General features: G+C 45.4%; 2 protein-coding genes across 5 annotated transcripts in view; one reads left to right on the forward strand and one right to left on the reverse strand.

The window, feature by feature from the left end:
- The window catches only part of LOC117522521 (zinc finger protein 26-like), a 33,238-nt gene extending 30,031 nt beyond the window's left edge, over positions 1-3,207 (reverse strand). The window contains exon 1 of the mRNA XM_034183964.1: positions 3,196-3,207. The gene's annotated coding sequence lies outside the window, so the exon portion shown is untranslated. The remainder of the gene's footprint in view (positions 1-3,195) is intronic.
- Positions 3,208-21,887: 18,680 nt separating this feature from the next.
- LOC117522504 (gastrula zinc finger protein XlCGF57.1-like) overlaps positions 21,888-23,323 on the forward strand; it is a 55,420-nt gene continuing 53,984 nt past the window's right edge. For all 4 annotated transcript variants that reach the window (XM_034183935.1, XM_034183936.1, XM_034183933.1 and 1 more), the window contains exon 1: positions 21,888-22,168. The gene's annotated coding sequence lies outside the window, so the exon portion shown is untranslated. The remainder of the gene's footprint in view (positions 22,169-23,323) is intronic.

Raw genomic sequence — 23,323 nt, forward strand, 5'->3', positions numbered from 1 at the left:
CCTTTAAGGTTTTCCTTGACTTTGGGGAACAATCAAAATTCACAGGGAGCCAGGTCTGGACTGTAGGGAGGGTGCGGAACTGTCTTGATGCCCATCTCAGTCAAATAGTTGCAAACACGGATGGAGTTGTGGACTGGTGCATTGTCCTGGTGGAAGTAGAGAAGCTTGAATCTTCGACTGGACTGGGTTGCTTGACGCGAGGACGTTTCGCTTCAAATCGCAGAAGCTTCCTCAGCTAAAATTCTTGCTCTGGTGGTCTGACTTCTGTCTTGACTCTTGTAGAGAAGAATAATCAAGAAGTCACAAAAGCTGGAGTTTTAAACCTAACCAGACCTCTCCTACCGAGAGGCAGACTGCTATAGGCTAGTGACTAAACAATAGCTCTAATTAGCACCTATTGTGCTCTAGTTAGCACCCTCCTAATGACAGGGCAGCTGTCCCTCTCCTGAAGGCTCCCTTGACGACTCTGCTGATGACGTGAATGACTCATTACCATGAACAAAAGACTGAAACTGCTTTGACCTGAGTACCCCATTGTAAACAGGGGATAAAGCGTGTCTCAGACCCCCTCCCCGGTTAAGGCTGGGTTTCAAACGTTTCACAAAGAATGCCTCCTTGACCCTCTCTCAAACCATTTCTTCTCTCTAGCTAATATTTTAACTTCCTTGTCCTCAAATGTGTGGTTAGGTGTCTTTAAGGTGGAGATGAACTGCAGACTGAGGTCCACTGGCACCCTATCTGCGGTGCTGGTATAGCCTTTTGTGTAAAGGTTGCTTAGTCTCACCTACACTCAACAAAAATATAAATGCAACACTTTTGGTTTTGCTCCCATTTTGTATGAGATGAACTCAAAGATCTAAATCTTTTCCACATACACAATATCACCATTTCCCTCAATATTGTTCACAAACCAGTCTAAATCTGTGATAGTGAGCACTTCTCCTTTGCTGAGATAATCCATCCCACCTCACAGGTGTGCCATACCAAGATGCTGATTAGACACCATGATTAGTGCACAGGTGTGCCTTAGACTGTCCACAATAAAAGGCCACTCTGAAAGGTGCAGTTTTGTTTCATTTGGGGGGATACCAGTCAGTATCTGGTGTGACCACCATTTGCCTCATGCAGTGCAACACATCTCCTTCGCATAGAGTTGATCAGGTTGGAAGTTGTGGCCTGTGGAATGTTGGTCCACTCCTCTTCAATGGCTGTGCGAAATTGCTGGATATTGGCAGGAACTGGTACACGCTGTCGTATATGCCAGTCCAGAGCATCCCAAACATGCTCAATGGGTGACATGTCCGGTGAGTATGCCGGCCATGCAAGAACTGGGACATTTTCAGCTTCCAAGAATTGTGTACAGATCCTTGCAACATGGGGCTGTGCATTATCCTGCTGCAACATGAGGTGATGTTCTTGGATGTATGGCATAACAATGGGCCTCAGGATCTCGTCACGGTATCTCTGTGCATTCAAAATGCCATCAATAAAATGCACCTGTGTTCTTCATCCATAACAGATGCCTGCCCATACCATAACCCCACCGCCACCATGGGCCACTCGATCCACAACATTGACATCAGAAAACCGCTCACCCACACAATGCCACACACGCTGTCTGCCATCTGCCCTGGACAGTGTGAACCGGGATTCATCCGTGAAGAGAACACCTCTCCAACGTGCCAAAGGCCAGCAAATGTGAGCATTTGCCCACTCAAGTCGGTTACGACGACAAACTGGAGTCAGGTCGAGACCCCAATGAGGATGACGAGCATGCAGATGAGCTTCCCTGAGACGGTTTCTGACAGTTTGTGCAGAAATTCTTTGGTTATGCAAACCAATTGTTTCAGCAGCTGTCCGAGTGGCTGGTCTCAGATGATCTTGGAGGTGAACATGCTGGATGTGGAGGTCCTGGGCTGGTGTGGTTACACGTGGTCTGTGGTTGTGAGGCTGGTTGGATGTACTGCCAAATTCTCTGAAACGCCTTTGGAGACGGCTTATGGTAGAGAAATGAACATTCAATACACGAGCAACAGCTCTGGTTGACATTCCTGCTGTCAGCATGCCAATTGCACGCTCCCTCAATCTTGCGACATCTGTGGCATTGTGCTATGTGATAAAACTGCACCTTTCAGAGTGGCCTTTTATTGTGGGCACTCTAAGGCACACCTGTGCACTAATCATGGTGTCTAATCAGCATCTTGATATGGCACACCTGTGAGGTGGGATGGATTATCTCAGCAAAGGAGAAGTGCTTACTATCACAGATTTAGACTGGTTTGTGAACAATATTTGAGGGAAATGATGATATTGTGTATGTGGAAAAAGTTTTAGATCTTTGAGTTCATCTCATACAAAATGGGAGCAAAACCAAAAGTGTTGCGTTTATATTTTTGTTGTGTATGTAGTGTCCGTTACAGTTTTCCTGACATCTTCAAGGATTCAAAGGATTCAAAGGAATTTTATTGTCATATGCACAGAAGAACATGTTCCCTGCACAATGAAATGTGTCTACTGCATTTAACCCATCCTAATTGCCAGTAGGAGCAGAAGTCGCCATTAGGCGCCCGGGGACCAGCTCCAGATGTACATCCCTGCCTTGGTCAACAGCAGGGCTGAGCAAACCAACACCGACCCATAACAAACAAAAGACACACAACACACAACACATAGGCCGGCCCGGTACATAAACATATATATGAAAAGCAAAACCAGGTAAAAGGAGAATAAAAAACCCCATAGCCGCTGCATTACACAGCAGCAATGAGGAAAAAATCCCCATCAGCACAGAAAAACAATAATCACACAGACAAAAACAAGGACACAGGACGACAACCGAGATCTGAAAAGGTCCAGTTTATCAGAACACTCCAGAGGCAGCCTGTTTGGCGCCGTCAACGGCCTTGTCTGACAATCCTGGAGGGGGAGGGGCAGCCCTGAGCAGTCCTGAGCACAGTCAACGTCAGAGCTGGAGAAGCTGAGGGGAGGGGGGAAGACCAGGGAGCCAAGGTCTGATAGACATTCTGACATCTGATAGAATACACTACATTGCTCTGTTTGTAACTAGGGATCCTGTCCTTAGGGTGAACTAGTTTCTGTCTCAAGGTGTTAACCGGTTTAAAGTAAACTGGGATTTTGTGCTGTCTGAAGATCCTCTGTAGTTTTTCCCCTACTCCTGCTAAATAAGGGAGAGACACTCCTCTTCTTCTTGTCTCCGTCTCATGTCTATCTGGTCTCTTTGTTCTCTGGGACTTCTGCACTTTGTCCAGGGACCATCGTGGGTACCCACATACTGTGAGGGCTTTCCGGACAAGTTGTTGTTCTTTAGCCCTTCCCTCTGCAGTTGTGGGCACCTGTAGGGCTCTGTGTTGAAGAGTCCTGATCACCCCGAGTTTGTGTTCAGGGGGGTGGTTTGAGCCAAAGAGCAGATATTGGTCAGTGTGAGTGGGTTTTCTGTAAACCCCTGTCTGGAGCTGCCTGTTCTCTCCAATCGTAACATCACAGTCGAAGAAGGCTAAATGGTTGTTTCTGGCATCCTCACGTGTGAACTTGATATTGGCGTCCACCGAGTTGATGTGTTCTGTAAAGTCCTCAACTTCCCGTTGCTTGATTTTAACCCATGTGCCATAAACATATCTGAACCAGTGACTGGGAGAGATGCCCGTGAAAGACGTCAAGGCTGTCTTCTCCACTCGCTCCATGTACAGATTGGCCACAATGGGGGATACCGGAGACTCCATCGCACAACCATGAATCTGCCTGTAGTAATTCCCCCTATAGTGGTTCCCCCTATAGTTCCTGGTGGAAATGCCACTGACCCAATTTGAAGCGCTCTGGCCCTCTGTGACAAAATCTCTTTCAGAACTCCCTCAAGACCTCCACATAGTACTCTTTGTTGACTGTCTGTCCAGAGGGAACCCAGTGGATGTAGATCATGCCCTTGCTGTCAAAAAAAGGGATCATCATGAGTTTCAGGGTGGACTTGCTCTGTCTGGCCTTCTTGGGTCTGGGGGAGCCCGGATGCTTTCACTGGAAACTCTGTCTCTTGGTTTCTGGGTCATAGCAGTAGATTCAGATTTCATCACAGGTCACCAGAGCCATGAGTACCCTTGGATCTGAATTGATAAGCTCGACTATTTCCCTGCTGACGCTAACATGTCTTTCCTTCTGTTCGTCACTGAGCACCCTTGGGATGAACTTCGCACAAATCTTCCGCAAGTTCAGTTCATCATGAATAATCGTGTGCACAATTCCCACACTGGACTTCAAACACTACACTTATTGTCTCTATTGACACTCGACAGTCCTCATCCATAAAGTACGAATTTTCCCCACCAGCTCTGGTGTTCTGACTTTCCACACCTCTCATCGTCTCTCAGAGACTCTCTGCCACCCTTAAACTTTTTGTGCCAACGAAACACCGATGTTCTGCCCATGTAGTTTAATCCATAAGCAGTCTGAAGCAGTTCATAAGTCTGCGTAGCGTTCTTTCCGAGCTTAACACAAAATTTTATAGCGTATCGCTCTTCCAAAGTGTCCTCCCGTCCCGACTGCATTTTGCAAAAGTCAGCTACAACGAGCGTGATTTAGTGGGGTCCGCTTAACGTCCACATACAGCCATCTCTTTCAACCTGGAATAACAAATATTGGTAGATTATCTTCTTAGACATATGATAGTGACATATCAAAATTACAAGAGTGTGGGATGATTATAACTGCTCCTACGAAAAAAGTCTCAAAACTTATTGAAGGCACCTCGTATGTACCAGTAACTTACAATTTGGGTATAAAGATGGTCTGTCAACTAGTATGTGTACAGCAATGGTTGTAGAAACAGTGTCATATTATGTTAATGGTGGTTCACATGTTTACGGAGGACGCAAGCAAGGAGTTTGAACGAATCAACTACTGTCATCTTTTTTAGGAAGTTAATAGATAAAGGACTGTGTCCAATATATTGCAGATTTCTGTTAAATATGTACCTTAGTCAAAAATTGAGAGTAAGATGGGAGAATACACACTCTCCCTATTTTCCCATCTCAAATGGTGTCAAACAAGGTGGGATTATGTCCCCAGTATTATTTTGTATTTATGTTGATGGTTTGCTGAACAAATTGAAAAATTTATTAGTTGATTGTCACATGGGAAGTGTTTATGCTGGTGCTTTTAGTTATGCAGATGATGTTGGTGCCAAAATTATTGGCACCAAGTGTAAGTGCCTTGCAGGACATGATTACTGCATGTGAAAACTATGCCAGAGAATTTGACATTATGTTTAATGGAAAAAAGAGTGAGCTCATTATTTACAAATGTACAAAGGCTGGAGTGAAAACAAGGGAGCAGCCGAAGGGACTTACTTTTACAAAGGCTAGACCTTCAGATCCTGTTATTTTTGTGAATAATGTCAGAGTACCTAGAAAGGATAAAGTTACTTATCTGGGCCATGATTTGTTCGAGGATTTCTTTAAATTACCTACTGAGAAATGTGTTGCAGATTTCAATCGTCAGTGTAACATGTTTTTTGCTGATTTTAAAAATGCTAATTCTTTCATTAGAAATTAATTATTTCTCAAGTACTGTACTTCATTTTATGGTAGCCAAATTCTCCCTTTGTACTCAAATGAATTAGAAATAATTTATTGTGCATGGAGGAAAGCTATTCGGAAGGTCTGGCGTGTGCCATATATTACTCATTGTAACATTTTACCTTATCTTGCAAATACTATGAGCATTGATCTCTTGCTTGCAAAGCGATGTATTAATTTATTGATAAGTTGTGTAATAGTGATAACAATGTTGTCAGTACCATTACCAATATGGGACTGTTAGGTTCCCATTCTGTTATAGGTGCTAATAAGAGATATCTCATGTACAAATTTAATTGTGACAAATAATGTGTATAACTTTTGGCAGCTTAATTTTGATCATCACTTATTTAGACTTGCACTGCAAATTAAGGAACTTCGTGAAATGAGAGACAGTTGTGAAGTTGGCTTTCTGAATGAACATGTATGTCACTTGATTATTACTTTTTTATGTACAGGGTGACAGCCTGTGCTGTTTTATGATTGTTTTTTTTATTTTGTTTTAAATATGTTTTATTTTTATTGTACAACATGTTGTGAATAAAGAATGTACATGCATACATACATACATACATACTATTCTTAAAAAAAGATTAAATTTCACTCTATTAACATTATATATGATGTTAAAGAGCTCCAGACTCACAAAAAACCGCCATTAAACAAGAAGAAGAAAAGACTATGTTAGTGCAAAAAAGGTCTATAGTGTCGGCTGTGTTGTGAAAGTGACGTACACGGACCTACAACAGGGGGTGGTAATGAACGGACAATGGATAAGCCAAAAGTAACAATTTAATGTTGTGAATTGCACAACAATGTACAGACAATAACAATATGGTGGACTGTCAATCATACACCAGGTGACGTGTGGGCAGGCTCGACGATAGAAGACGCCTGGCGAGAGAAGAGCTGGATCCCCACACAGCTTCCACCACCAACGGAGCTGAAGAACACCGGAGCCGCCAAGCCCTGCGCCCCAGGTGGCCGCTGTCTTCAGCAGTCAGACCCGGTACTGCTGGCAGAAAACAGAGACAGTCCTGATGAGTGTGAGTTTGCACACTCAGTACTCCCACAGTCAGTGTTTAGTAAAGGAGGGAGAACCTCCACCTCCAATCACACACTCGTGCAGCTCCTGTTTAACCACTTATCTTGGTTTGGGGTGTGAGGCGAAGCCGTCGCTGATCACACCAAATGCCAATCCCACAGATAAGGCAGAACACCACAGGATAACGGCTGCAAAAGAAGTTCAGGTTATCACTCAATGATTTGAGTCAGCAGAGAAAGTTACCTGAATGGTAGCTGATTTCTCGGCGGGGAGGTGGAGTTGCAGTCCGGCCTTTATGGTGGTGGTGATGAGTAGTGGATGAGTGACAGCTGGTATGGATGATGAGTGACAGCTGTCACTCCTGGTTGCTCCGACGCCCTCTCGTGCTTGAAGCCCGCACTTCAAGCAGGGCGCCATCTTGTGGTGGTGGGCCAGCAGTACCTCCTCTTCAGCGGCCCACACAACAGGACCCCTGGCTTGTCCGGGTGCTGCCGGTAGAAGTCGGCCAGGAGGGCCGGGTCCAGGATGAAGCTCCTCTTCACCCAGGAGCGTTCTTTGGGTCCATACCCCTCCCAGTCCACCAAATACTGGAACCCCCGGCCCTTCCGACGGACATCCAGGAGCCGGCGCACGGTCCAAGCCTGCTCCCCGTCGATGATCCGGGCAGGAGGCGGCGCCGGTCCGGGGGTACAGAGGGGTGAAACGTGGTGAGGTTTGATGTGTGACACATGGAAAACCGGGTGGATCCGCAGTGAAGCTGGCAGCTTCAGCTTCACTGCGGCTGGACTGAGGACTTTGAGGATGGGGAAAGGTCCAATGTATCTGTCCTTCAACTTTTGGGATTCCACTTGCAGGGGAATGTCCTTTGTGGAAAGCCAAACCTCCTGCCCAGGCTGATACGCAGGGGCCAGGGCACGCCGGCGGTCTGCATGGTTCTTGGCCCTTGTCCGGGCTTTGAGCAGGGCAGAGCGGGCGGTACACCACACCCGACAGCACCTTCTCAGATGGGCCTGGACCGAGGGCACCCCGACCTCTCCCTCCACTAGCGGGAACAATGGGGGCTGGTACCCCAAACACACTTCAAATGGGGAGAGGCCGGTGGCAGACGAGACTTGGCTGTTATGAGTGTACTCGATCCAGGCCAGATGGTCACTCCAGGCCGTCAGGTGCGCGGAGGTCACGCAACGGAGGGCCTGCTCCAGTTCCTGGTTAGTCCGCTCTGCCTGCCCGTTCGTCTGGGGGTGGTACCCAGACGAGAAACTGACGGTGGCCCCCAGTTCCCTACAGAAACTCCGCCAGACCTGGGTGGAGAACTGAGGACCACGATCCGAGACAATGTCTGATGGAATCCCATGCAGACGCACGACGTGGTGGACCAGGAGGTCTGCAGTCTCCTGGGCCGTCGGGAGCTTCGGGAGGGCCACGAAGTGGGCTGCCTTGGAGAACTGGTCCACTATCGTTAAGATGGTGGTGTTTCCCTGGGATGGCGGGAGGCCCGTGACAAAGTCCAGGCCGATATGAGACCAGGGGCGACGAGGCACAGGCAGAGACTGGAGGAGGCCTTGGGCCTTGTGGTGGTCGGCTTTGCCCCTGGCACAGGTGGTGCAGGCCTGGACATACTCCCGGACGTCGGCTTCCATAGACGCCCACCAGAAGCGCTGCCGGACCACTGCCACGGTCCTTCGCACCCCTGGGTGACAGGAGAGCTTGGAACCGTGACAGAAGTCAAGGACCACAGCCCTGGCCTCTGGTGGGACGTACAGTTTGTTCTTCGGACCGGTCCCCGGGTCCGGGCTCCGTGTCAGGGCGGCCACGACAGTGGACTCGGGGATGATGGTTTCAGGGGGGTCTGACAGCTCGGTCTTGACCTCCTCTTCGTGCACCCGGGACAGGGTGTCAGATCGTTGGTTCTTTGTCCCGGGGCGGTAGGTGATCCGGAAGTCGAAACGCCCAAAGAACAGCGACCAGCGGGCTTGCCTGCGGTTCAGACGCTTCGCGGTCCGGATGTACTCCAGGTTCCGATGGTCCGTGAAAACCGTAAATGGTACCGATGCTCCCTCCAACAGGTGTCTCCACTCCTCAAGAGCCTCCTTCACCGCAAGAAGTTCCCGATTGCCGACGTCATAGTTCCGTTCAGCTGGGGTCAACCTGCGGGAAAAGTAGGCACATGGATGGAGAACCTTGTCGGACTCCCCGCTCTGGGATAGCACGGCTCCTATCCCTGAGTCAGAGGCATCCACTTCAACAATAAACTGGCGCTTGGGATCGGGCTGCACCAGAACCGGTGCAGTCGAGAACCGGCATTTCAACTCCCTAAACACGGCTTCGCACCGATCCGACCAGGTGAAGGGGACTTTTGTGGAGGTCAGGGCTGTCAGGGGGCTAACTACCTGACTGTAGCCCTTGATGAACCTCCGGTAGAAATTTGCAAAACCGAGGAACTGTTGTAGTTTCCTACGGTTCATTGGTTGGGGCCAATCTCTCACCGCCGCAACCTTAGCCAGATCAGGGGCGACGGAGTTGGAGGAGATGATGAACCCCAAGAAGGACAAAGAAGTGTGGTGGAACTCACACTTCTCGCCCTTCACAAACAGCCGGTTCTCCAACAACCGCTGTAGGACCTGACGTACATGCTTGACATGGGTCTCAGGATCCGGAGAAAAGATGAGTATATCGTCTAGATATACGAAGACAAACCGATGCAGGAAGTCCCGCAAGACGTCATTAACCAATGCTTGGAACGTCGCGGGCGCATTGGTGAGGCCGAATGGCATGACCAGGTACTCAAAGTGACCTAACGGGGTGTTAAATGCCGTCTTGCACTCGTCTCCCTCCCGGATCCGAACCAGGTGATAAGCATTCCTAAGATCCAATTTCGTGAAAATTTGGGCTCCATGCAGGGGCGTGAACACTGAATCCAACAGAGGTAACGGGTATCGGTTGCGAACCGTGATCTCGTTCAGCCCTCTGTAATCAATGCATGGACGGAGTCCGCCGACCTTCTTGCCCACAAAAAAGAAACCAGCACCCATCGGGGAGGTGGAGTTCCGGATCAACCCGGCAGCTAACGAGTCCCGGATGTAGGTCTCCATTGATTCGCGTTCCGGACGTGAGAGGTTGTACAGCCTGCTGGACGGGTACTCAGCGCTCGGTATCAAATCAATGGCACAATCGTACGGACGGTGCGGGGGCAGCGTGAGTGCCAGATCCTTGCTGAAGACGTCAGCAAGGTCGTGGTACTCAGCCGGCACCGCCGCCAGATTGGGGGGGACTAAAACCTCCTCCTTAGCTGTCACACCGGGTGGAACCGAGGATCCTAAACACTCCCGGTGGCAGGTTTCGCTCCACTGAACCACAACCCCAGACGGCCAATCAATCCAGGGATTGTGTTTTAACACCCATGGAAAACCCAAAATCACTCGGGAGGTAGGTGTTACATAAAACACAATCTCCTCCCTGTGATTCCCAGACACCACCAATGTCACTGGCTGAGTCTGGTGTGTGATTAGTGGAAGAAGGGTGCCATCTAGTGCCCGCACCGACAATGGTGACGGTAAGGCCACTAGAGGGAGCCCAACCTCCTTTGCCCATCTGCTATCCAGCAGATTCCCCTCCGACCCCGTGTCCACCAGTGCTGGGGCGTGAAGGGTTAGATCCCCACTCAGGATCGTGACTGGGATTCATGCAGATCGTCGGGGTTTCCCCACGTGGGTGTTGTGACCCACCCTTAGCCCAGTCTCTAAGGACGAGTGCTGCTGTTTTGACCGTTTGGGGCATTCTTTCTGTGTGTGCTCAGTAGAGCTGCAGAGAAAACACTCTCCACGGATCAGCCTCCTTTGTCTCTGATCTGATCGTTTTTTGGCCCTGCTCGTTTCCATAGCAACGTCAGCAGGGGGAGCTGTTGTCACGTGGAGAGCCCTGGCAGTGGAGCGTGGGGAAGTCGGCTCCCTTTCAGACCCGGGAGGAACAGGGACGGCGTGTACCTGACCACGCCTCTCGTCTCGCTGCCGTCGGTGTTCCGTTAATCGGTTGTCTAACCGTATAACCAGGTCGATAAGCCCATCTAAATCCCGCGGCTCATCCTTCGCCACCAGGTGCTCCTTAAGGACCAGAGACAGTCCGTTTACAAAGGCGGCGCGGAGCGCAACAGCATTCCACCCGGCTCGCGCTGCCGCGATGCGGAAGTCGACTGCATACTTCGCTGCGCTCCGACGCCCCTGCCGTATCGACAGCAGCACACTTGAAGCGGTCTCGCCTCTATGAGGGTGGTCGAACACCTGTCGGAACTCCCTCACAAACTCAGTATAAACCGTTAGGAGCCGTGAATTCTGCTCCCAAAGTGCCGTAGCCCAGGCGCGTGCCTCTCCTCGAAGCAAATTTATAACGTAAGCCACCTGGCTAGCGTCTGACGCATACATGACGGGACGCTGTGAAAAGACGAGCGAGCACTGCATCAAGAAGTCCGCGCACGTCTCCACACAGCCTCCGTACGGCTCCGGAGGGCTTATGTATGCTTCAGGGGAAGGTGGGGGGGTTCGTTGAACGACCAGCGGAATGTCTGTTTCTGGCACACGGTCAGCAGGAGGAGGTGCTGCAGCAGCGCCCTGAGCACGCGCGTCCACCTGGGCGGTGAGAGCCTCTATCCTACGATTGAGAACACTGCTCTGCTCGGTAACTAAGTCCAACCGAGCAGTAAAGGCGGTTAAGATGTGCTGCAGCTCACCCAACACGCCTCCTGCTGGCGCCTGTGCACCTCGCTCTTCCATTGGCTGTTCATGCGATGGTTGACGCCCCTCGGGATCCATGACGCTGGCCGAGAAATCCTGTTGTGAAAGTGACGTACACGGACCCACAACAGGGGGCGGTAATGAACGGACAATGGATAAGCCAAAAGTAACAATTTAATGTTGTGAATTGCACAACAATGTACAGACAATAACAATATGGTGGACTGTCAATCATACACCAGGTGACGTGTGGGCAGGCTCGACGATAGAAGACGCCTGGCGAGAGAAGAGCTGGATCCCCACACAGCTTCCACCACCAACGGAGCTGAAGAACACCGGAGCCGCCAAGCCCTGCGCCCCAGGTGGCCGCTGTCTTCAGCAGTCAGACCCGGTACTGCTGGCAGAAAAGAGAGACAGTCCTGATGAGTGTGAGTTTGCACACATAGACATGCTTGAACAGACATGCTTGAACCCTCGTGTGCATGCGTGAGTTTTTCCACGCCTGTCGGTGACGTCATTCGCCTGTGAGCACTCCTTGTGGGAGGAGTCGTCCAGCCCCTCGTCGGAATTCCTTTGTCTGAGAAGTTGCTGAGAGACTGGCACGTTGTTTGATCAAACTTTTTTCTAAACCTGTGAGACACATCGAAGTGGACACGGTTCGAAAAATTAAGCTGGTTTTCAGTGAAAATTTTAACGGCTGATGAGAGATTTTGAGGTGATTCTGTCACTTTAAGGACTTCCCACGGTGCGAGACGTCGCTCAGCGCTCTCAGCCGCCGTCGTCAGCCTGTTCAAGCTGAAAACCTGCACATTTCAGGCTCTATTGATCCAGGACGTCGTGAGAGAACAGAGAAGTTTCAGAAGAAGTTGGTTTCAGCATTTTATCCGGATATTCCACTGTTAAAGGAGATTTTTTTAATGAAAGACGTGCGGACGGGTCCGCGCGTCGGGACGCAGCCGCCGCGACGCAGCCGCCGCGACGCTCCGCCACAGGAAAAACACCTCTGTTGAAAGCCTTAAGGACAAGTTGGAACATGTCCTGCCTGTTAAACAATTTCTCATATACTCACTCCACTGAAAGCCATCAAAAGCCGCCTGGATTTTACAAATGGTTATCAACACGGAGGTGTTTTTCCTGTGCCGCCGCACCACGTCGGCTGCGTCCCGACGCGCGGATCCGTCCGCACGTCTTTCATTAAAAAAATCTCCTTTAACAGTGGAATATCCGGATAAAATGCTGAAACCGACTTCTTCTGAAACTTCTCTGTTCTCTCACGACGTCCTGGATCAACAGAGCTTGAAATGTGAAGGTTTTCAGCTTGAAACAGGCTGACGACGGCGGCTGAGAGCGCTGAGCGACGTCTCGCACCGTGGGAAGTCCTTAAAGCGACAGAATCACCTCAAAATCTCTCATCAGCCGTTAAAATTTTCACTGAAAACCTGCTTAATTTTTCGAACCGTGTCCACTTCGATGTGTCTCACAGGTTTAGAAAAAATTTTGATCAAACAAAGCGCCAGTCTCTCAGCAACTTCTCAGACAAAGGAATTCCGACGAGGGGCTGGATGACTCCTCCCACAAGGAGTGCTCACAGGCGAATGACGTCACCGACAGGCGTGGAAAAACACACGCATGCGCACGAGGGTTCAAGCATGTCTGACGTAAAAACATATGAATGAAATCCATATAGTTTTTGAAAAAAATAAAAGGACCTTACTTTATTGACAGCCCTCGTATTGTACTGTATTTTACATGTATCCATCCATAACTGCTTCTAATCAGATACAAAGTGTCTAAGAATGAGAATAAGATCAACTTTATTTATCCCAAAGGAATTTTTTTTTGCCGGAGTACCAAAACAGTGACAGTAAACAGTGAACAGTGGTTTTTCCTTAAGACATTTGCACAAGATGCTCAGCAATATTGCGCATAACTCTGAGTAACTGAATAACTCTGTTCATTATGTATTTATCCTGCAGAAGGGGAGGAATTATACAGTCTGATTGACACAGCTAGGAAAGACCCTGTGGTGTTCTGGGGTGCACCCCAGTGGTCTCAGTCTGTGACTGAAGGTACTCTGATAGGACGTCAGTGTGGCATGCCGGGTGTCGAGAGGTCTTGTCCGGATGCTGAGCAGTTTCCTCAACATCCTCCTCTCTGAGACCTCCACCACAGATTCTCGCTCAATCCCCAGGAGAGAGCCAGCTCTCCTGATAAGCTTGAGTCTGTGTGTGTCAGCTGTCTTCAGCCTCCTGCGCCAGCACACCATGCTGCCCCAGCACACCACCACGTAGAAGATGATGCTGGAGAGTCTATATTGCTGTTCAGCGGTCACGACTTATTCTTCTATTCTTCCTTTGCTTCCGGCAAGCATGCGCAGTTTAAATTTCGAACAGCATGCTTGATGGCTGATACTACTTGTAATATTTCCACTGCTGATAACTTTGACTCATTTGAGGCAGCAGTTGAAGCCACGTTAGCCTTTGAGGCGATGTGCATTTTGTTTTGGAATAGGGACACAAGGACTGTTGCAACTTTCAGAAAGATGTGTCAGCACTATGCATTGAATGACAGAGTGGCTGAAAAATTGCTGTACAAAAAGCTAGGTTTTGCTGTGTGAAAGGGGGCTGAAAATAGGCTTCCAAAGGAACTGATCAGCAGCCAAATCATAGGTGAGTAGTAATCTATAGTGGTAGGCAGATTGATCCAAATATCGATACCATTGTTGGTATCGATATTGATTGATACCAGTGTAATAAGACTGACACTTTAGTTTCAGTTTCTCTCCTGCATGCACTGCTGCATTCAGAAAAGAAGTGCACATTCCACTTGAAATTCTACTTGTTGTATATTATTTGTTGTGGAGTGATAATTTGGTACACTTTAAGAAAAAAAAAAATCTAGGAAAGAAGTGCAATGAATGGAGAAATTTTATTTTTGTATTATAGTTTCTGAACACTCTACCTGAAAAAGAAAAATTAGTTTTAATTTGTTGGAGTGATAATTTTGTGCACTTTGTTTAATAATTTAAAAAAAACAACCTTTTATTATGATAAAGTATTTTCTATTTACTGATAACTTTACTTTCTGGGTTTTACCTAATTAATAATCCAAAGGAAAGCTCACAAAACACTTCAAGGTTCTGAAAATTCATTCAGATTTAGCAATTTGATGATGCATCCACCTTAATTATTAAAAAGTTTCAGTATTGGTGATACTGGCCCCGTGTTTACTTGATATTGGATTGATACCAAATCTTGTGTAGTGGTTTACACGGTGCTGTATATTTGACTCCTACCATTCGCTCCCCTCTGGATACAAACTCACGATTAATCTCCAGAGTGGGAGGGGGCGCTCTGTTCAGTTGCTCAAAACCCGAGCCCTGGCTTGCGTATCCTTTGGCTATCGGGGGAGTGAGGCCTATTGACTATCAAATGCACAGCAGCTCCTGCTGGCTTGTCACACTTGCAGTATCGCAGACTACTAGTAATCTGTAATCATTGACAGATCCTTGGAGCGGGAATTTGAACCATGAAAACTAACTTGTGCACTAGAGTAACTTGGATTTCCAGTGTGACATTTCTCAGGCTTGTGATTGGCTAATAGTAGCTGTTTACAAACATTACCACGTGTGTGACCAGTGGTGACACAGCGTTCATTAAACCTGGGGTAAGAAACTTTATTACCCCAAAGGAAATTATTCAATGTTCATATTCAAATCAGGTGTGTATACTATTAATAGCATACATCTTAAAACAGAATATTCACGAGTGCCCAGTTAACACTGTTTTTGCACAATACGGTATGCATGCACTGTGTTGTACCGTATGTCATGTGTGTTAGGGAAAATCCTATATGATGACGTCATTGCAGCATCCCTGATAGAACTTTGGTGTGCTGAACGCCAAGTCAGATCAACTGCAGATTGTGTTTTAGTTTCTTTTTAGCACATACAGAGAAGACTGAGATCCACATGTGGTCCCAAGTGGTGGAGATAAGTTTGTTGTCACAGAAATAAACACTCAGCAGAGATGTTATGGTTTGATTGCAGAGTTCAACTGCAACCCAAAACGCAGGCAGTGTGGACACAAAGGATTAAATCAACCAAGGTGATTTATTGTGACATAGTTCCAAAAAAGGTGCCAAAGGTAACAGTCCCAAAATATCCCATACATACAGTGCAGCAAAAACACAACGGAGGCTGCAAGGTGAAAGCTAGTGGTGGGCGAAATGAAGCTAGGCTCCGAAGGCTGTATCGAGCAAAAGGGGGCGTGTGAAATGAAGCCCCGCTTCGAGGCCTGTATCAAACCACGTGACTACAGCTAAACGAAGCCTCGTTTCCTGAAACCACGTGACTGCTTCGTTGAGCGAATCGATTTGCTGAAAAGCGCTCGAAAAATGCAGGAAACGTTTGGTGCTTGCCGGGTCCAGCTCGTGGAGGAGAGTGATTGACAGGTTCAATGCCTGTAGCTGGGATGCAATTTTATGGATTGTTTTAAATTGTGGATTATGGACTTAGCAGCCCCTCTCTCCCCAAAATAGTCTTTCATTGTTATAAATTATTTGAAACCACCCATTTAAAAAAATGACATTAATATATGTCTCAAAACTAATATGTCTAGGGCCTTATTTGTTTAATTCACTAAGTTAATGAACAATATTATTGTTGGCTTATTAATTTATTGTTTCAAGTATTTATTTGCACAATTTAAGGTCAAACATCAAATCCAGGGGGTCGTCAGAGTAAATTCATCCTGTGCATTTCTTTCTCCACTTGATGGCAGTACAGCAAACCAAGCGCTGCGTGAGGCCTCGAGACATGTATCGAAACGTTTGATGAGAGTCTTGAATGGGGCTTCATTTGCCCATCACTAGTGAAAGCTCAAAAAGCAGGGCCAGAATTGCAAAATGTCAAAAACTGAGGAAATCACAAGAAACAGTACTTGCACACAAGATTATATAAGAACCTGGACAAGGAGTTTACACTGGAGACCTACACAATGGACTGGCAACGACTGACAAACAAGGAAGTGCTTAAATAGCCAAACTGATGAAGGAACAGGTGTGTTGAATCAGGGCAAGAAGGAGGAGCAAGTGCACAGGTGGAAATGATTGAACAAAATGGAGGATGGTGAGTGGTGGGGTCAAAGGTCATGTGACAACTAATAAAAGGTGATTAGAATTAAACAGAATCTGCAGGTGAGTAGAACATAATACAGAAAAGCAAAGCCGGGAGCAAAGGCGCACATAAGGTAACTACAGAAACAGTGTGAAAAAAATAAAAAAACAATTAACAGAAATCACACTGAAAACTAAATGACAACCAGAATGAAGTACATAACCAAAACTAGAGGGGGACTCAACCCAGTGAGGGAGTGTAACAGAAAACTAAAACAGGACATGAGAACAGCACACAAAATCCATTGTAAATAATTATTCAAAGGGCACTAACGGGCAAATCCCAACAAGAAAAGGATGCAGAAAAATTATGAATAAATGTTATGAAACTTCAGGGCCTCTAAATATTCTTCATCTAAGGAAATATTATTGTATGTGGACAAGCATGATGTAAATCCTTTCAGCTGTCAATCCCTCATGAATTTGTCCCTCACAATGCCAGTAGTAATTCATCACTGAAAATGATCTCAGAATATTGTAGGGATGTGTTGGCTGAGGGTCTAGGGTTAGCAGAAACACATCATTATGAGTTTGGCCTTACAAGAATATTTCAGAAATGGAAAAAACAAAACAAAACAAACAAACAAACAAACAAAAAAAACCATGGTCACCACCATTGCATTTTGACATTGTGTCTTGGTTATGAGGTCAAACGTTGTTACTGCTTGTAAATTTGTGTTTTATGTTGTTTGCTAGGTTCTTCACCCAGTTAACAGAAATAAATGTACTGGTATGGTTTTAGTATCTATGACATATGATTGTTTGATTTAAAAAAAAAAAAAGGACAGTGAGTTAGACTAACTCACTGTGCTTTTTTTTTTTCTTTTTTAGGAAGCCTTTCAGTTTCTTCCTAAGTAAGAAAGACTGAATAGAGATGAATGCACTGAAGTGGACAAGCTACTCCTCACACCGTCCAAATAAAAAGACCACATTTGCAAGGCTACTGGAAAAAGAGTGACTCTCAAAGATATCAGTAATCACATGCAGAGGCTGAAAAAATAACTGAATTCCTGGTATAATAGTGTGGGATGTGTTGAAAAATTTGTTTGTAACAAATCTCTATGGTACGATACACTACAGACATACAGCAGTATGACAAATTTCAACATGACAACATTTCAAATTCATTCATTCATTTCAAATCTCTATGGTACGATACACTACAGACATACAGCAGTATGACAAATTTCAACATGACAACATTTCAATTTCAACCCTTTAAAACAAAAATCACCAGTGGAGATGAGACACTAGGTATGCGCATCATCAGTTTATACCAAAAGCATATGACAAGTTTCATGAAAATCATCCAAGAAATGTAGGAGGAGTTGATTTCAGAAGTTTCCGGGAGGGACAGATGGACGGCCTGCGCCATGACTTAATCTCTCTTTGGCTTTCAGCCAGCGAAGGATAAAATTAATAAATAATTTTAAACATTTTTTTGGTGTAAATTTTTGTGGGGAAACCATTAAAATAAATTTTTGCTCAAATCATCCAACTGGACCCCAGGTTCATACCAAAATGAAGGGTTAAAGGGACTTGAGTTCAGACTTTGTTTACATTGTTCTCTGACACTGAAGTACCATTATTTCCAGTACCACCTATACCAAACTACTGTTTCCTTTGCTTTCTTTTGGTAGGTTACTGATCCAGTTCCCATGATAGCTGAATCACAGCAAGTGGAAGAGCCCAGGGATGGTAGTGCTGAATGATTGTCATCAGCCACTCAGCCTGGAAGAAGAGCCTGAACAGGGAATAGTGGAATCTCCTACCAGGATGGAGAGATTAAAGCAATTAATGTAAGCATGACCCAGTCATGGTTACAAATGAAACAAGAGCAATCTGAGATTTCTGATGTCCGCCAATCCGGCTCCAGATCACCTCCAAAGTTCAGTGGAGTCCTCCATGGCCTAATATCTATCTGTGGTGAAAATTCGGTGAGAATCCATGAAGTAGTTTTGACGTAATCATTCAAAGCCTATATAAAGTGAAACTTGATCCAGAATCTGGATCCAGATCCAGATCACCTCCAAAACTTAACAGAGTCTTCCATGGCTTAATATGTATCTGTGGCGCAAATTTGGTGAGAATCCGTGAAGTAGTTTTGATATAATCCTTCAAAGCCTATATAAAATGAAACTTGAACTAAAAACACACACACATATATATATATATATATATATATATATATATATATATATATTTTTTTTTTTTTTTTTTAACCAGCATAATTCCTCTTAATTTACATTAAAGCAACAAAGGTAGCTCGACTGCGCTAAAACAAACTGCAGCAACATAAAAAAAAGTGTTCACTGCCCTCAAGTGGTCATAATCAAGTATAACAACAACTATTTCAGTGTGAATAATACATTTTCATCATCTTCAACATTATAAATATGTATGAGTGGGAATATTGAATATATGCTGATTTGTTAACAATCACTGAATAAAATTTGTTGTACTTATTGTAAAAAAAAAAGAAAAAGGATTGATTTCTATTTAATACTAACATTTTCTGTAATTGTGTATTTAATTAACCATTGTTTACTGTTTACGGTTTCTGTACTCTGGCAACATAATTTTCTTTGAGATAAATAAAGTTGATCTTTATGTTTATATAAATTTATTTAATACTAATATTCACTGCCCTCAAGTGGACATTATACCATACGATGGGAAACACACACACACATTCATCTTAAACTGCTTAATCCAATTAAGGGTTGCGGGAGGCTGGAGGCAATCCCAGCATTCATAGAGCGCGAGGCGAGGTACACCCAGGACAGGACGCCAGTCTGTCACAAGGCCACAAACAAACACACTGACACCCACTCGCACACCTAAGGACAATTTAAAGCTTCCAATCCACCTAACCTGCATGTCTTTAGATGTGGGAAGAAACCGGAGCACCCGGAGAGAACCTATGCAAACACGGGGAGAACATGCAAACTTCACACAGAAAGGCCACAGGGGGAATTGAACCCATGACCTTCTCGCTGTGAGGCAACAGTGCTAACCGCTAATCCACCATGCTGCCCACAACAGGAAACAGTGATTATTTTTTTTCTAACTTACATTATTATTGCTACTGCTAGTAATCTATCCATTTTCTAAACCGGTTTAGAAAAAAGGATCACGGGGGCTGGAGCCTATCCTAGTGGTCATAGGGCACAAGGTCGGGGAGAAGGCTGGCGCACCCAGAGGGAACCTATGCAAACATGGGGAGAACATGCAAACTCCACACAAAAAGGCTACAGGTGGGAATCGATCCCATGACCTTCTTCCTGTGAGGCAGCAGTGCTAACCATTAAGCCACCATGCTGCCCAAATAACACTTCAACCATGTGGAAATTACAGCTATGCCAATACACAGTCCCACCATTTTCACTGGAGGTGATGGTCTAGTGGCTAAGGTGTTGGGCTTGAGTCCAGAAGATCATGGGTTGAAATCCCTGCCTGACTGAAAAATCACTAAGGGCCCTTGGGCAAGGCCTTTAATCCCCTATTGCTCCCGGTGTGTAGTGAGCAACCTGCATGGCAGCACCCTGACATCGGGGTGAATGTGAGGCATAATTTTAAAGCACTTTGAGCGTCTGATGTAGATGGAAAAGCGCTATATAAATACAGTCCATTTACGGTAAGTGCACAATCAGGTGTTACCATTTTAATAATGCAATGTTACCAACCTATATCTCATAAAAATAATGCCATTAGGGACATTAGAAGCTATTGCTAAGGACCCTTGGGCATACCTTTATCTGTGCCCTGCTTTTTACAGTTTGGAAATGCATAAAAAACCTAAAAAATGGTGAATATATGGTGAAAAAAAATGCAATTTTTTGCATGTTACCTCGTTTCATGTGAAATTTGCTCATTATATAATAACGCTGATATTTATCCTCTCGAACCTTTCAAAGAACTACACCAATCAGTGACATTCCCAGTATTTCTCTGGTCATGACACAAGTTACGGAATCAAAATATCTTCACTTGGAGCCAAGCAGCAGTCATTTGAGTAAAATAATAGGTTTGTAACCAGAATCCAAATTTGTCAATTCATTTGAGAAAACACTATGTTCTAAACATAAATCCTTTGATTTCATAATTCCTATTTATTAGATTTGACACCTAAATGGATCCCCTACAAAACAGTGCTAGTAATTAGTTTCAGTTTTATTGCTGGAACTTCTGGGAAATTCACATAATCAGGGATGTGGATGGAGTCAACGTCTGTGACCGAACTGTAAGAAAATGCCTAAAGGAAATGGGATTTACATACAGAAAAGCTAAACGAAAGCCATCATTAACACCTAAACAGAAAAAAACAAGGTTACAATGGGCTAAAGAAAAGCAATTGTGGACTGTGGATGACTGGATGAAAGTCATATTCAGTGATGAATCTCGAATCTGCATTGGGCAAGGTGATGATGCTGGAACTTTTGTTTGGTGCCGTTCCAATGAGATTTATAAAGATGACTGCCTGAACAGAACATGTAAATTTCCACAGTCATTGATGATATGGGGCTGCATGTCAGGTAAAGGCACTGGGGAGATGGCTGTCATTACATCATCAATAAATGCACAAGTTTACGTTGATATTTTGGACACTTTTCTGATGTTTGAGGATGATGAAATCATTTTTCAAGAAGATAATGCATCTTGCCATAGAGCAAAAACTGTGAAAACATTCCTTGCAAAAAGACATATAGGGTCAATTTCATGACATAGGGTTAATGTCAACGAGCAGATGTGATTTGATGCAGGTGTTAGTTTTGGGGATGGAAATTTACAGGGTGATTCCATAATTTATTCCTCAGAATTGAGTGAGTCCATATTTTTTCCTCTGCTTGGTCTAAAAAAGTAACGTTACTGACTGCCACAATCTTTTTTTCTTGATTTCTTATAGTGTTTCTTAAAGCCAGAAAGTTGCCATTTGAAATGACTTTAGTTTTTTGTCATGTCTGTGATCTGCTTTTTTTTCTACAAAATTAAACAACAGTATGAAAATCCTCCGAGGCCGGTGATTCCATAATTTTTGCCAGGGGTTGTATGTGTAGTTTTTTTTCACAGTATAATATGATAGAGAAGAGAGTGTGTGGACAAAGAGGAGATTCAGGTGAATGGATTCAGGAAGTGATATTTCATTTGATCAGAAAACACAATGTGGGATTGCTGTCAGAACAACAACACAGTTAAATATGTCATTCTGAAATGTCAAATATAACAATGAAGGGTGAAAATTAAATCAATTTAAATTTAAATTTTAATCTGCGATCCCAACTCCAATCAGGAGGTGGCAGTAAACTACCTACGCCTTCAAAAACAAACATATGGTTCTAAGTGGGTTCACTTCCGCAGCTGCAGCTAGCTACTCTGAAACGCTCCTTGGAACAAACTTCATTCTGTAAGTCTATAATATGTTTCTTGAAGTGCTCCAGAGCCAAAAAACTCACAGTAAACTGAAAGAAGAAGAAATGACAGAGTCAGCGTCAAAAAGTACAACAGCTGAGAAGGTTGTTTAAATGAAGACAGACTTCAGTTCGGGGAAAAAAAAATCACATAGTACCAAGAAGAGAAGAAACCAGTCAAAGTGCTGGATGCTGTTCTCAAGCCTGAAGTTTGCTGATACGGAGCAGGTTGGTTCACGCAACTTTTATTTTAGAGGAACACACCACGTCACGGTCTTTCAGGGTCCATCATCCCCTGCGCGCCTGGACACAGGATACTGCGGTGTGTCACATAGACCATATCGAAGTTCCGAGTGCGCATGTCAGGAATCCACTTCCGCTCGCCGCTATCGTTACAAACAAACCCACGTACGCGCACGTCGGGCACTGCTTTCTGTTGCATCAGGCTTTGTTTACATCAGCGATTCATGTTTATTTCTCTCTCAACACTTGGACTTCAGTGATACACAGCTCCCAGACCAGCAGCAGATGTTCATCTGGTAGTAGAGGCAAGATGGGCAGGATATGTGCAGTGAAAGACTGTGGGAATAGCACATAATCTATTGAGAGATGGAAGCAGAAACTGTGTGGACTACACGACTGCAGGTTTGCATTTGGGGATTGTGATTGCCCAAGGCCATTTCAGAATTCTCATTCCCAACTGAGCCAGCCAGGAGAGCAGAATGGACAAAGTTAGTGAACAGAAAGCAGCTGGGCTCTGGCTATGTAAAGAACTGGACACCCAACAAGAATTCTCGTGTCTGCAGTGTGCACTTTACTGATGGGAAGCCCACAGAACTGCACCCAAACCTTCAACTTGGCTATAAGCTAAAGCAGGTGTGTGATGATAAAGCGTATTTCTTAATGATTTTTCTACCTGTTTTAGTGCTTGTTGATCCCTCCTCCACTACAGTGACATTAAGCTTTTTCATGCGCCTGTTTTCGTGCAGGCTGGTGACCAGTTTACTTACCTGAAGAAGTTTTTCACGTGCACACTTTTTCATTTCCTACCAGAAAAGCTTCTGAATATCGTTTTGTTGTAAAATTGGTGTGATTTAGATGGAAAACGTCCTTGAAGAGCGTGCGCTCATGTGCGATATTGAACTGTTTTGCCGAAGCGAGCGAAGCACGGGGGATTGTAACAATGGCGTCCCATCAACCCCTGCGCGCGCGGAACTCCGATGAGGTCTATTATCGCTCGCTGTCAGCTGCACACTTACTCCTAGTCAGTAGGTAAGTCCCTTCGGCTGCTCCCTTGTTTGCAGTCGGGGTCGCCACAGCAAATCCAAGGTGGATCTGCATGTTGAATTGGTAGAGGTTTTACGCCGGATGCCCTTCCTGACG

This window comes from Thalassophryne amazonica, chromosome 12, assembly GCF_902500255.1.
Source record: "Thalassophryne amazonica chromosome 12, fThaAma1.1, whole genome shotgun sequence".
Lineage (NCBI taxonomy): Eukaryota > Metazoa > Chordata > Actinopteri > Batrachoidiformes > Batrachoididae > Thalassophryne > Thalassophryne amazonica.